The following is a 15724-nucleotide window of genomic DNA, read 5'->3' on the forward strand; positions in this document are numbered from 1 at the left end:
TTTTTTGGAGTCGGTTTCCTTGTCGATGATGTGAAGGTCAACAACATAGAAAATGGACTGAAGGTAATATTTGTTATTTCTTTTTTAAGTTACACACTGCCTTAGCATCCGTGTATAAACTACACAGATGCTAGGAGCGATTTAACCCTCAGGGGCCGCACAGCTGCCACCAGTAACGGCCTGTCACCGGTGTAAAAGGTTCTTTGCTCCACTGAGGCCCTTGGGATGTTACCAACCATTTGCTATCATTGTTGCTCAAACTGTCATGAAATAAATTAACTGTTAAATCTTGACAATAGAACTATGCTTCTTCACTATTCGATTAAAGCAGGATTATAATTTCATTGTTGAGCATTTCATAATAATTCAATTAAATACCTGATTATCTTCAAGAGTTTCTATCAAATTTTCATCAGACTTCAACAATGGAGTCACAGTGTTAGGATGTTTTTCATATGAAAATTCCATAATGCTCCAAGTGTGATTAATCTCCACGAGAACCTGAAAAATATAACAAACGCAGTGGCCATTCTTGAATAGTGATTTGTCTGGACAGTTAGTTTTCCTCATAAAAACATAATGCATCAGAATATATTGTGGAAAGATCAAATGTATGTGACATCTGCAACGAAATCTCTGTTGCGCAAATGGAGAGTATGATGTGGAATGTTTCTTTGCATTATAGCACATACAGCACAGCAAAAGGAGAACAAACACATATGTAGTTTTCTATCAGTGATGTACAAAATGTTTATGTTTAAAAAATATAACCTTCTGCCATTTACACTGGCAAAACTATTGGCTTTGCCAATGCTTGTTATTCTTTGAGTTCAGTAAATCCATACAGTAGGAGAACGAGTGTGGTAGTAAACATTTATTTAAAAAAGAGGCACTCTATTTCGAAATGAAATGAGTATTCTGAAAATGTATCTTTGTCACCGGGAGGTAAATAAATCTGGGTCTAATTGGCGGCAGATTTATTTATTATTGCAAATTGAGAGCTGACAAGTAGCCCAGAAGATTAACCCCCTATCCCCAAACTATGAACTTAAATTCTAGGCTGTATGCCCGGATGCCGCACAGTTTATAAGTCAAGTGGCTGCAAGACACACTTGGCCAAAGAAATGTTTATTACACTACAGTGCAACATAAGGAACTAATTGTTGACCTTTCTTATAGCTGTTTTGAATCACCGGGCAATCATTTAGGTAACGTATTTATTTTATTTACATTATTTTTTACATTTTTGAAATGCTGGAACCCAAGGATATCAGAGCGTTTTGTACAGTATACAGGTAGGAGAAAAACTGCACATAATAACAGCATGGGCATGAAACAGAGGTCAGCTGTTACTCATATTAATCAAATAACCAAGTCTTGACTGTTTTTTTGAAGATTAAGAACTATTGTTCATTTCTGATGTGGCCAGGTAGTAAAGTCTAAAGAGAGGGTGCCGTGACGCAGAAGCTGACACTGCCTGCTCTTTTGCTCTTAAATTGGGGGGTGAACAGTGAGATACTAGTGCTGTATCTAAGCTCTCGTACTGGGACAATTTGGGTGACGCAGTTGTTTAGGTAAAGGGGGCCTCATTATGGATGCAGCGATGAGCGATGGATAGAGTTTTGATATCCACCCGGGCTTTGATGGGGAGCCAATGGGATTCATGTCTAGTAGCTGAGATGCGGTCAAAGCGTTTGAGCCTGAGAGCAGAGTGGAGAGCTTTATTTTGGAATAAACAGAGATTGGACATCTTGCCAGACGAAGTGCCCATAAGTAGGACATTACTATAGTCGATTTTGGTAAGAATCAATGCACGTGCGAGCATTAAGCAGTTACTCAGTGAGAGGAACTGTCTACTTAGAGGGATAAGTCTTGCTGTGTAGGCAGCAGATGAGGCTTGTGCCTTAACTTGCCCGGTCATGGTTAAGTCTGCTTCAAGGTATACCCCCAGTGGTTTCATACGTTTCAGAAGGGGATGGAAGGCCATTTGATACAAAAGGAGGAATAGGACACATCCATGTGGCTGAGCCGGAAAGGGGAGCCAATGGTGAGAAGCTCAGTTTTTTCATCATTTAGGCAAACATTATGAGTGGCCATCCAGTTTTGGATTGTGGTGTAGACTGTGGTGATTTTGATAGTGTCACAGTTGTGATCCCCCATAAACGGGGTGAGTATACGTGTGTCATCTGTAAAATTTGTGTAAATGATCTCCCTGGAATCAAGAACATCGAAAAGTGGTTTAGTAAACGTATTGTACAGAGTAGGAGAGAGACACAACTATTGCAGTGTGCCAAGTGTGGCAGTGATAGGATCAGCTGCTGATTCCCCTATGAATACTCATGTGGTGCGGCCACTAGGAAAGGATTTAATGCACAAGGTTGCTTCCAGAGAGAAGCGGAAGTGGTGGCACAGGATGTTGTGGTCGACTAGGTTGAATGCCGCAGATAGTTCTAGAAGGAGGAGGACAGATAGTTGCCCAAGTCACGGATGGCATCCATTTGTATTTTTAGGGTCCAGTAAAGCCGTTTCTGTGCTGTGCTTAGGGCGGAAACCAGTTTGTCTTTTGCAGAGCGAGTGGTTTTGCTCCAGGAACTGCTGAACCGGGACATAGGTTAGCGGTCCAGAATTTTACGTAGGAACAGGACAGTGGCAATGGGGAAGTAGTTGGTAGTGATGAAAGGGTCAAGGGACATTTATTTTACTAGTGTTCTGACCGAGGCCGCTTTGAGATGGGAGGGCACCAAGCTGTTTGAAAATGACGCATTGACAAACTTGGTGCTGATGGGAGTAAGCGTAGGTGTATACAATAAACCAGATGAAGGTCTCAAACACAAATACAATATGTACCCTATCTAATCCTCATGACGCTCTGAAACACAATCTTGAAACAAATATAGGTCGATATCAAAGGATCAAACTGATTTTACATACAAAATCATTTGTCAATTTTATTTAATAATACATGAAATCAAAGGTGTAGGCACCTGCTATTTCACATAGAAATTATTTGTTAAAAACATATACATTCATCAATATACAGCATCTGATGGTGTGGTAATTAATGCTCCAGCAAGTACAATAATGATACACTGTGTACGTGATTGGCACATTGAAAATCAAGTCCCCATTACCTGATAGTTCATAGTGTTTTTTTAAGCCCTGTTCTCACACAATGATTATCTTCACCCTACTTATATAGGTTTCTGTCCTTTGTGGCTGAACCATGCCGGACATTCCTCAGTGGCAGAAAATGTGTATCTTAAGGGTGGCAGAGGATCAATTCTACTGTTCTCTCCAATATGGTTTCCAGAGGGTCCCTGAATGTTGTTGTTGTTTCTTTACGCATTCAAACGACAATGCAACCCTAAATGTTGCTGTAGCTAATTCCACAATTCCCAGCTTAACCTCAACCGTATCACCGTCTTAGATGGTGGTGGGTGGAGGGTGCATGTCCTGTCCTATCTTAGGTTCAATTTCTTTAGTTCCCCTGTTGATTTACTGCCCTGGTAAAACTTGAGGTAGTAGCTCTCAAGACTGGTCAACAGAACACAGCACCCAGGGGAGGATCTTCCACACGGGGTACAGTCAAGTGGTGGGGCCTTTTATGAACTTCACTTCCTTAGAACTGACATTCACTCACAGCCGTCACAATACAGAACTTCACTATGTGGGCTGGGCAGGAGTCACCTTTAAAGTTTGAGGGTTTAAGCGCTCAAATAGTGGTAGCTGCTTGATCTTGTGTAACTAGGTAAAATGCAAAAGGGGAGCAATGAGAGGTGTGGACCCCACTAGGGAGGACATCAGAGTCAGGCATGGGCAATTTGCTAGCAAGCAGGGCCTTTTGGCACTGATCTTGGTGAGGAACGACACCATTTTGTGGGCAAGGGCACCTTGTAACGTGGTGCACCATTCTTTGTCTGAACGTGTGCCAATGATGGGGGTATGGGAAATTCCAGCTCTCTGAAAATCGCAAATATTTCTCTACTGTTGGAACTGGCATTAGCAATTCTATCATTGTAGCTATTTGACTTGCAGTTGAAAACAGCTTTCTTTTAGGTGCCAGTATGTGAAAGAATGTAGAGAACGTGCCAATCATGATGCCCATGGCGCACATATATGTGTGTGTATATGTGTATATATATATATTTATTTATATTTGTTCACATAAAAAACTTTTGTTAAGGTGCAGTTAAGTTGAGCAGATTTAACGCAACAAAATCTTTGAAATTCAGTGGATGTGGGCAGTCATGACCAGCTTAACTTGGTGTGTGTTCCCGTTGCAAAGCCTGTGAGAACATACATATTATAAGAGAAGGGATTCACAATTACATACAAAATGGCATTATAGGGTATTTGCAGTGAATTTCAATGGTTTTGTTATACCATAGTTTTTTATGGGCCAATAGCCGTGGCCTTCAGCCATGGCTAATGGCCACGACCTTAGGATGTGTCAACTGTACATATTCTCCCAGTATGTTTCGTTGTGACTCACTAGGTGGACACAGCCTTCGGCCATGGCCACTATACATGTCTTTCAGGCCCATAAACCAGGTCCTTTGGCCCTGGTCATTGAGCACATCCTTTGGCCATGCCCATTGTATATTTTAAAACACTACCAGGTCATGAGCCATGACCTTCGGCCGTGTACACTGAATATATTCCCCCAATATGTTTCCTTTCGACGCACTATTAATCTATTTTTTTTAACTCCCACCTTTTATATATTTTTTTCTTTCCATAACCCCAGTTATGTGGGCAATGTACTACAAATAACCCTGGTTATCGGTAAACGCCTGCAAATAACCACGCTTATTTTCGTGTGATGCCCTTTTTTCCAGATCCTATAGCCGTGGTTATCTACCCAATAATCGCAGCTATGCGAAAACATTTGAGCTCTGAACTTGGTCCTCAGTCCTCCCCCCCAACACCTCATTTCACATGATGTCCTCTTTCCCCCTCCCCACCTCTTGCCTGACGTCATTTAATCCTTTCTCCTCCTACAAATGGTGTTTTCGGCAATCGCCGGTTATGCACTTTATAACCATGGGTATCTCTAGTATTGAACCAAAAAAAAGACAGCGTTTTCATTTATGAAAATCTTCTCTCCGGCAAAGCACTATGGGAGATATAGCTATAATTTTGGAGAAGGGGGCATCCCCTTCTCTGTCAAAACATTTAAAAACTCCTGGCTGGAATAAGCTCAGAGCCCCCATGGAAATCGAGATAACGCTTCATGCCCAAGTTGTTTCGTACCTGGCACAATTCCATCCAGCGGTTTTTGCTGTGCACTGAGGAGCAATGTGGACTTTTTCTCTACAGAAAAATGACGAGGCCAAAACAGGTTTTTTTAAATGTTCTTAATAACTTATTCATTTTGTAACGGATCTTTCACAAAATGTTCAGTCTCTAGGGGGCCGTTGACAAGCTGTTTGTTTGCAAACTTTCACCCAAACCCGTCATGTGAGTCAAAAGTTATTAGCAATACATCTTTTGGATTGCCTATGTATCTTTATACTCAACTTAAGTACAGTGCAGAGACCTCCTTCCTATAATATATACATAATAGGAAAGCGGTCACCGCCCTATAGTTGAGGTGAGTCGCACTCCCATAGGAACCTGGAAAAATTCTATTGTTATTAACTTTTTTAACTTGTGTGACGTATTTAACTGAAATTTTGAAGTTGGTTAGGGATGCATAGGCACCTCCAGACTGCAAAGTTGCATAAAGATTTGTTAAAAAATAAAAATGATATAAAGAAGACAACATTTAAATCTAAGTTGCAGCCTACTTGCCATTAATTTTTCAATAGACAAACAAGGTCAATTTTTGCCAGACCGCACAGCCCAAACCTCTAGATGGATTTGGACCACATCCAAAACAAGTTGGGTACAAAGCAATCAAAATAGGCCTTTTTGAGGTTTGAGGTTATTCCGTGCTGTAGTTTTTAAAATATTTGATGCAGAATGGGGAGCCCCCTTCTCCAAAATAGATAACTATATCTCAGGTAAATTGTCAAAACTGGTTGTTTTTAGAAATTAAACAGCCGCCATCTTGTTTTTCTCTCGATGGGAGAGATAGCCGCGGCTATATCCGAGGATTTTGGAAAATGAAAAGCAGGAAAAAACCCATTTGCAGCAAGAAAAATTAAAATTACATCAGTCTAGAGGTCGGTGGTGGCTAGAGGGCACCAAGTGAAATGTGAGAGTTTGAGGCCGTTTGGGGAGTGAGTTTGCAACACAAAGCTTTTCTGTAACCATGGCTATATCCGTCAATAGCTGACATCTCAAAGCAAACTGCGTCACAGAAAACAGCGTGTTTTGTGGGGGAAGTGAGAGGGCAGGGGAGGTGAGGAGGCCATCTGAGGAGTGGGGGGGAGCTTGTACAGATGATGGGGGGACTTGGTAAGGGCCTGTGGGGGCAAGAAAGCATTTTCTTTCCAGCTGTTTTTCTAATATTCGCAGCTATAACACTACAGATAGCCACGGCTATCTGTAGTTCGCATATAAAATGAATACATTGTACCCGTGGCTATAGAAAAAAGTTAACAAAATAAAAAAAATAGATATTTCTACAGCTACATTGATGTTGGGGCGAAGAACCACTGGCCATGCAATAGTCATCTGGGACTCCCATCCATGCAGTAACTGGGAAAGACCCTGCTTAGTTTCAAAGCAATGTACTGGCTTGCATCCTCAGGCAATGTTGCCTAATAGATGAGCACAAGTCACTAAAGCACTTAGAGCAACATGGCCTGAGGGGGCATTCCCCTTCCCCGCTTTGAAGCTAAGCAGGGTCAGTCCTTTTTACTGCATGGATGGGAGACAGTCCACAGTGTCAGATGCCATCTGTTTTCTAAGTTTTAAATATCTGATAACATACTAAGAAAAGACACGGCATCTGCATTATTTTTTTTTAAAACCTGCTTATGTCATGCCTTGCAAGTACTTAGGGTTCTATGTCATTTCATCGACTTGAGTGTTTTCAAATTATTTACGTTTTAAATGATAATACTTTGTAAAGACTCATCAAATATTTTTTTTGTCTATTTGGGAGGTGTCCCCCCAAGTCCACCCTCCATGTATTACTAACCCTATCCTAAACCCCACCCTTTTAACCCTTTAACCCACCCCCATATACATCAAGGAGTTTTTCAAAGTATTGTCATTGAATAAAATACTTTGATAAAAAAAACCTGTGGATAAAAGTATGTGATATCGACCATTTTGCTGAATTGCATTCTGGTATTTGTAGTCTCCCAGTCAAGATGGGGGAACAATACCACAATTGTACACTTTTGGCCTAACATAGTTCTATAAAGATGTATATATTTCAGTTACACTATGGAATGTGTACTTTTCACATTATCTTTATAAAGCAGAGTATTGTTGAAAGCCAGACATGTGGGTGGGGAGGGGAAATGATGAAAGGGTAAGTAAGTCATGAGTATTTTCCCACGATGTGGCAAGAGAGTTTGCATTCCTGGAGACTGGTGCAGTTATTTGCCCCTGATTGTGGCGCCCCGATTGTGGCTGCTTTTCAGGGCAGAAGTAAAGGACACATGTGGGTGAAGAGCGTAACTTTCTTTCAGAGGGCGGACACAACCCCAAGGGTTTTTCGAAGGTTGGCGAGCTTGCTCAAGTATTTGGCTACCAGGAGTTTACTCAGGTTGTCATGTTCCCAGTGCAGACGCTTACCCCAACACCACAAGCACTTGTTTCGTATTGTGATTTTGTTTACCAGGGAATATTTCATGACAGATTGCTGGGTTTAAAAGGTGAACACCTTTTATACTTTGCCAGCATATTTTTGGGATAATTTCCTCTCTCTGGTTATTTTTCTGTCCAATGCTATTTTGTCTTGCGCTCTTTCTTCTAAGGGGCAGGTCAAATGAACTACCTTTGTATAGTGGCAATGGTGGAAGCTTTTGATTTTTGCTATGGCGGCAAAAGTACCTTAGCATATGTTATTCTTGCAGCCAGTCATTTCGTTCCCTTTTCCCTGCTGCTTAAATGCGGTTAGTTGGGGTTGTGCCATGCATCACAACAGTCACCAAAAGACCGATCATAAAACAAGGATCAGAAAATGCTACTTAACCAAATTGTGTGATTCATAGCAAATAATTGAATCTCGCTGTGCATTGCCTAAAAACATTGTGACTTCTCAAAGCCTGCAATCTTTTATACATAACAATACCGCTGTCAAAACAGGCAAAAATCAGTTTGTGATTGATGAACGTCTTTGAGCGATGTGTTGCAAGTGTTTTAAAATATCGAATGGTCGTGGCCCCCTGACATGGCCGAAGGCCATGGCTAGTGGTCTGGTAGTGTTCTTAAAATCGATGCAATAACAAAACCCTTGAAATTCAAGGAAAAAACTTTAGTTGCAGGGGTGTTAAGGTGAGCAATACATTGTAACAAAACCTTTGAAATTCAAGGAAAAACATTAGTTGCAGGGATGTTAAGGTGAGAACTTAACTTCATGCCCCCTGTTGTGCAGCCTATGACCACACTGATGACATCAATGATAACATCACTGGTGACACCTCTAATAACTAATTGCATCAGACAAAAGATCACTCTACTTATTTGCCCATATTTAGACCACCCTTACATTTTTTCAAATGTGATATTAGCATTTTAGAATAGTTCATAACAATGAGTAGATTGTTTAAAACAGTAAACAGCTACACATGCATCATATCACTACTTGTGAAGCTTTGCTTTGTAGTACATTGGTAAAAGATGATATCTAAATTATAAGTAGTACACTGCTTAGAATGTTCCCATTTGTACAAAATATATCAAAGACATGTTCACTATAATATAATCTGTTTATACATGTTCAAAACAAATTGTAGAAATTAATAGAAAGCTACACATGTTGAACCCTATTTATTGACTATGTTTAAAATCAAAATAATGTAAATGCAATTGTTTTATAGTAAGACAATTGTGTACATGTATCATTTTCTAAATGACATGATAAGTGCTTTAAAACAAGGAACAACTAAGTATTAGGATATATTTTAAGAATATTCATACATGGGTATTGAAAAAAGTTATTAGTACTCTAAATTTATATATGTATAGAAATGAAATGAAGTTTTAAAATTCAACATTCGCTTGAAAACATGTACACAGATGTATATTTCTTTCTGTGCGTCTTTTGTAAGTGATTAACATGTTAAAATTGAAATAGAACACATACTGTACAAAGTAATCTTTAAAAAGTATCCAGGTTTTTAATGTATTGACTTGTGTGAATGTCATAGGTGATGTCATTAGGGTTGTCACCAGGGATTTCATCTGTGATGTCATCATTGTGGTCATAGGCTGCGCAACAGGGGGCATGAAGATAAGGAGGGGTTATCTGAATTTCAGGGGTTTTGTTGCATTAAGTTCTCACCTTAGTGTCCCTGCAACTTAAGTTTTTTCCGTAAATATATATATATATATATATATATATATATATATATATATATATATATATATATATGTTTCTCCAAGACTTAGCAGCCTCGCTAGTCAGTGAGGAGCACTCGCCTTTCCGTGCATATAAGAACTCCGCCCAGCACTCCAAATTCATTGGACATTTCTTCTTTATTAACTCATAAATAAGTTCCACATCATAGCACCATATGTGTAGCCGCCATCAATACCGGCTCTCCCAAAAACAGTCGACGCGTTTCGCCGCACCACTTGCGGCTTATTCACAACACTGTGTCTCTGACACCTCCTTGTTTTTAACTTACGCCGGCAGCATGGTAATGGACATAGAAAGAAATCTGTATAATGGCGATCAAAATAAAGGAAGGACTAGTGTCACATAGGAACAGTGGTGGCCATTTTATAATAGGTGGTATATCTATCAGTCATTGGCGCACAATCATATCCTTCCCGTAATATGATTATCCCTTGGACCATTAAAATAATGATTGTGCCAAAGCAGTAATTATTGTTATTCTAATTTCTTCACTGTTTTCATTACAATCCTCACCATTGTAATTCGTTTGTTTTGGCATTGCATATCCCCCGCAATTGCATCATTTCTCCGATCAAGAATATAATATTCTCCATATATCAAGTGCTTAGTGCAAAAAAGTCAACACATGCAATATTCTCCTTAAGGTGCATAGTGCTAGCAACCTGGTTTCATCAACCAACAATTTGGTTGATTATTAGCAGCCTTCAGTTATAAAGTGCATAGTGCTTGCTGCCATTATCATAAAGTGCATGGTGCTAAAGTGCTGACTTCATATGCATATTCATTCTCACTATTATACATTCAACCACAGTTTGATGCATTTTTGGGAATGCCAATACAACATATTTACAACCTTATCTACCATGTCCAAATTCTTAAGCCGGTAAAATCTCAAGGAGATGTTAATATCAAAGACAACCACCCCACATCTGTGACATACCAATATACCGTGATATATTTATATATATATATTTATTTTCATATATTAAACAGCCTGCGGTAGCGGCTGTGTAGTTATGGTTAAATTGCTCAGCCCATAAGAAGCACAATTTTTGGGCGTCTTATAACTTTGCCCCCCCTGGACAAATACTCATGAAACTATGCAAAGAAAGTAAATGCCCCTGTCAAGTTGATTCTGCAAGGTTTGATGAGGTTTTGTACATATGGGTGGAGGGGCAAAGTTATAGGGGGGTCCCAAAATGTGTGATTCTTCCCATAGGCACAATGGAGAAAAGAAATGTTGCTCATGCTTACAGCTTAAACCGCTTGATGGATTTTCACCAAATTTGCGGCAGGAGCAGCGGCTTGGTCGCAAAAGCGTGCTTTTGTATATTTGGTGTAAATTCATCTAGTCATTTTTTAAAAATCAGCTAAAAAGTAGGTAAAAAAGAATTCGTGATATTTGGGTTCGGTCCGCGGACCCACTTCCATGTTTGGTCCGCGGACGGTCCTCGGATTGGCCGAGGGGGCGGCCTGGTGTCCATGAACTTCGGACGCGCGCGCTGATTGGATGGTGAAGAACGCGATGTGCATCATATTTTTGGGAAACGCCTGTTGGATTCGCAGATTACGTCCGTAGCCCACGAACATTGTGGTAAAAACATATTAAAAACCACAACATTGCACTTGTCAAACTAATGAAACAATCTTTGGGGAGATGAGGGTTGATGAGGATGGGATGGGATATGGCTGTAAAAAGCCAAACAACTGGCGGATTTTCATCTCCGTTGTCCGGTTTAGGAACAGCCCTGTAATGTTCGCGAACATCTGAGATGTTCAGGGCCAGCAAGAAATATCTTTTGCATTACAGGGATGGTGAAAAGCAGTTTTTGGCTGACGTATAACTTTGGCAACACCAAATGAAACTGTATGACATTTTGTGAAATTATTCTAGACATTATCTTAAATGGATCCACAAAGATTGGTGCTGTTTCTTCAAGAGGGAACAAAATTAGAGGGGGGGTCCAAAATATTTGAAAGGCTTATAAATTTGGTGCCATTTCACAAATCTGCGGAAAAGTTTACAAAACGATTTACAACCCAGATTTGAATGTGTTCGCAAAGTTTGGTGGGATTTTTTGAAAAATCAGAGGGGGGTTTTACATTTTTAGATGGGATATAACTTTGTTGCCTTTTCACAAATGTGCACAAAAGATTTTAGAAAGCTGATAGACCGAACCTTGAATTTTTCTGCAAAGTCTGAATGGATTTTGTCAACTGTGAGCTAAGTTATATGACTATTTTATGTACATACATTTTGACACTTTTCAAAAAATAAAACATGAATGGATTTGCAGGAAAGTTGTGCAAATGTGTTGTGACTTATTTTTGGAAAAATATCATAAGTGTCATAATGTAGATACAAAAAATAGTGCAAGATACAAATGAGGATTATAACCAAAGGGTTATGTGCTCAGGCCCTTTAGTCTAGTTACGGAGGCTGGCTCTGTGGCAGTCACAGGGTGGTAGACCCCCACCCACCCTAACTTACAAATTGAGGCAACTTGGTGTGATGCTGATCGCGCTCAGCCCAAATATTCAATACTGGTAAGATTCTGTTCACTACTGTTGTAGGAATAACATGAACAATGATCATGAAGAGTTAGACTAGTTATTTTAGTTTTGATTCCAGCCGACATGTGTTTCGACACAAAGGCTGTTCTCAAGGCTACTCCTGATTAAGAAACCCGAAATAGTAGAGTAAGTCGTATATGTTAAAATCCCTGTTGGGTCAGCTAACAATGTCTGTGTCCCCGCTGGGACCAGTTCCCTCCTCAAATGTCATCTCCATTGGAAAAGCATTACAGACACTCATTCAAAGCCCATATTTGAGGCTCTTATGTTAAAGCTCTTATTTTAATAACAATAGTTTTGGCTTAAAGGTAGCACTTTCAGCACCGGCTAATAGACCAAACTAAAGAGGGGATGCTTGTATTGATTTAGGAACATATAATGGCATAGTCTAATGTGTATCAGTTGAATAAGACATTCCCAAATGATTCCATCTGCTATGTTAGTACTGATTATCCCTTTTACTGTGTCCAAACTTGTATCATGTGTAATATTAGAGTACAGACTTCTCACATCTATTGTAAATAATGGGGACGGATTTTACTGCCAATCCTAGAATATTTGGGGAAAGACAATTGTTGCAGTATTGTCACACAGCTATCTGGTAAGCAGTGAGTATTTGCATATACATAGGTCTCAAAGCTTTCTGGGCAGGCAGACACTTATGGGCAGCATACTTTAGTTGATGAAAGCTGGAACTGGATAAGCACTTCACATCTCTGTTTGACAGAAGGGGTAAATTGCATGGGTCTGACTGATTTTATTTATGATGAATGGTCAAAGAAAAACCCAGGCTGTAAAAGGCCAGGGTAAAATATAATGGCCTGTTGTTCCTCCAACCACTTACAATTCAATGTTTCGGATTGTTAGGTGCAGATTATCTCTAAAAAAAAGAGCATCTGAAAACTTTACACAAATGTATACCTTTTCAATCGCCATTTCCTTTACAGATTTCTCAACGATATTCTTCACTTCATCTTCCACTCTGTGCAGGTTAAGAGCCAGCAGATCCCCCAAAACAGTGTTTTCATTCATAACAAATCGTACCTATGGAGAAAATACACAATATTGTTGTTTGCAATGTTCACAAAATAAATCAATTAAATGTTCATGTAGAAAAAAAGAGCCAAAACTAATACCCCAGTTGCATTCATGAGTTGCTGCCAGTGTCGTTTCCTCACTGCAGGATTCTGCAGTTCATTTACAGCTCGTAAGGATGTTAACAAGTTTTTAACAGTAGATTCTAATCCAATATACACATCCCACGTCCGTATTTCTTTGTCAACTGTCTTCATTTCCTGAAATGGCAAAACAAAAAACATAACATATGAACATCACAGAGCTCAAATTTTGAGATGTCTGTCTATCTGTGACTTTGAGGACCACATTGCAGGTTTGGTGGTAGATCTTTGGGATTACTGGCAAAAACATTTACTGTTACTGCCACTCGGTCCAGTGGAATTACCACCAGATTACATGTATGTAACAGCAGTGTTATTCCCTATTTCTGGAGTTTGTAGTATTACATGGGGATTTTGGATGGTTTACTGCAGGGAGTAATTCATCTGCAGTTGACAAACTGAATGTTGGGTGGCAGCATAAGTAAAGCTGGTGACAAAACATGTACACTGACAGGGAAACATGCTGCCTCTAATGACATACGCACAGGGACAGTAAAAAGGCGAGACACACACACCACACTCCCTTCACATGTTGGAAAGGGCAAGCCACTGTTTCAAAGCAAGTCAAAGCTGATCTGATAATAGCAGGGCAGATTTTTCAGTTAAGCAGAATTTTGCTCTTCTAAAGCTGCTTGTATTTCCCCTGTGGTTGTAATTTCAGCCGCTCACAATTTTGGAAGAAGGCCAGCTATTTATGGTGTGTGAAACGATCAACAAAAAGAGAAAGACGTCAAGAAGATTATGCAAACATGCACATTTTATGTCGTTATGAATAACATGTTCTAATAGACTTAGCATACAGGTTGAGTGAAAACGTGTTCAGAAGAATGGGAGGCCCAGCAGTGTCCATCAGGCCCCACTGGCTTCAAACACCCCCCACAAGGCTACGTAAAAGCCTCTGTAAGGGTTTATCGGAGCAACATTTTATAAAACACTTGAGTTATTCCATTGAAGCACGTACAGGTTAGAAAAGGAATCTTGATCATACTGCATTGTGACAATTAGAGAAAAAAACATGGATGCCAAACTGGAGCCAAGGACTCGCCTATTCTATCCCAGGTGAGAGCTACAAGCAGCAAAAAACTTCTACAACAGTCTCCAGAAATCCCATAACACGTTTATTGAGGATTAACAACAGAATGCTGGAGCAGGGGTCATTGTCATGAGATAATAACCCACCACAAAGTTATGGTCCGAGACGAAGCCGAGGGCCATAGATTGGGCAAGGGTTATTATCCAAAGTGACCCCTCCTGAGGACTATCAGGCTATTAGCACATAGTGGTAAATGGAATACATGTTTTGGAGTTTTCGTCTGTGAAGTAAACATTTTACTTTATTAGTAACCCGGCGAGAGCGAAGCAGAATGCAACAAGCATTCTGATTGGCTCTCGCCAGGTCCCTACCCGGCTGAGAATCCCTCCGTCGGGATTCCACAGCCTTTGTCCCCGGCGAGGGGTGTGGCAGCCCCTCAGCCAATGAGGAGGCTCGAAGCGTGGCCATCCCCGCTCCGAGCCTCCCCACGGCTGAGAGGCTGCCTTCGCCCCCCGCCAGGGACTCGGGTAAGTCTTTTTTTTTTTAATCCCTTCCCTCCCTCCCACTCGCCCCCCCAACTTACCTTCTTGGTCCTACGTCCCCGGCGGGGGAAGAGGGAAGCCTCCAGCCGTGTGGAGACTCGGAGCGGGGCCATCCCCGCTCCGCGCCTCCACACGGCTGGAGGCTTCCCTCGTCCCCCGGAGGGGACGCAGGTACTTTTTTTTTTTTCTCCTCCTACTCCCGCCCTCCCAACCCCACTTACCTTCTTTTTGATCCTTTTTTCGGGTGCGGACGCGCCCGATGGCCGCCATGGAAAAGGAAAACGACTCCGTTTTCACTTTCCATGGCGGCGGCCATTTTCTATTTTTTTTTTCAAATCCCTGCAGCGCCAAAACGCCCCGGTCATGCAATTTTTGCGGGCCGGGGACTAATAGCAATGGAACCCTTGTGTCGGGGCATTACCGACTGTGGTAATGCCTCGGGGCCATCGGTAAGGCCCTCGCGTAGCTCGGGTCCTTACCTATGGGCCCCAGGGCATTACCTGAGTCAGTAATGCCCGCGACGCTCGGGTTCTATTGCTTAAATATTGCTTAAATAGTGAATAGTAGTCATCTTTATTAATATTGGATTTCTCCATTAACACCAAATACAAACATATAAATATACAAAAATCAAATCTTAAAACCTTCACTACCATTTAATACATACTGCCATCATAGTAGATCACAGAGTTAAAAATTGGAATGTGTAGACCATATTCTTAACCTCTCCTTTTATCCTAGAAATAGCATATTTCATAATAGTTTAAACTCATGCTAAAGTGCCTCTCTTACATATTGAAATGGACTTAAAATAAAAATGGTATTAATATAATTCATTATTGCAAACAGTGCTTCCAAATATAATCTAATATTACAAATTGTATTACCGTTGCAATACTTGTGATGCTAGGGA

The 15724-nt window shown here is 40.5% G+C and overlaps 1 pseudogene; it reads right to left on the reverse strand.

Moving 5' to 3' along the window:
- Positions 1–333: 333 nt before the first annotated feature.
- LOC138487433 (dynein beta chain, ciliary-like) overlaps positions 334–15724 on the reverse strand; it is a 350938-nt pseudogene continuing 335547 nt past the window's right edge.

Source organism: Ambystoma mexicanum, chromosome 9 (genome assembly GCF_040938575.1).
Source record: "Ambystoma mexicanum isolate Mex_15411 chromosome 9, UKY_AmexF1_1, whole genome shotgun sequence".
In the NCBI taxonomy this organism is placed as follows: Eukaryota; Metazoa; Chordata; class Amphibia; order Caudata; family Ambystomatidae; genus Ambystoma; species Ambystoma mexicanum.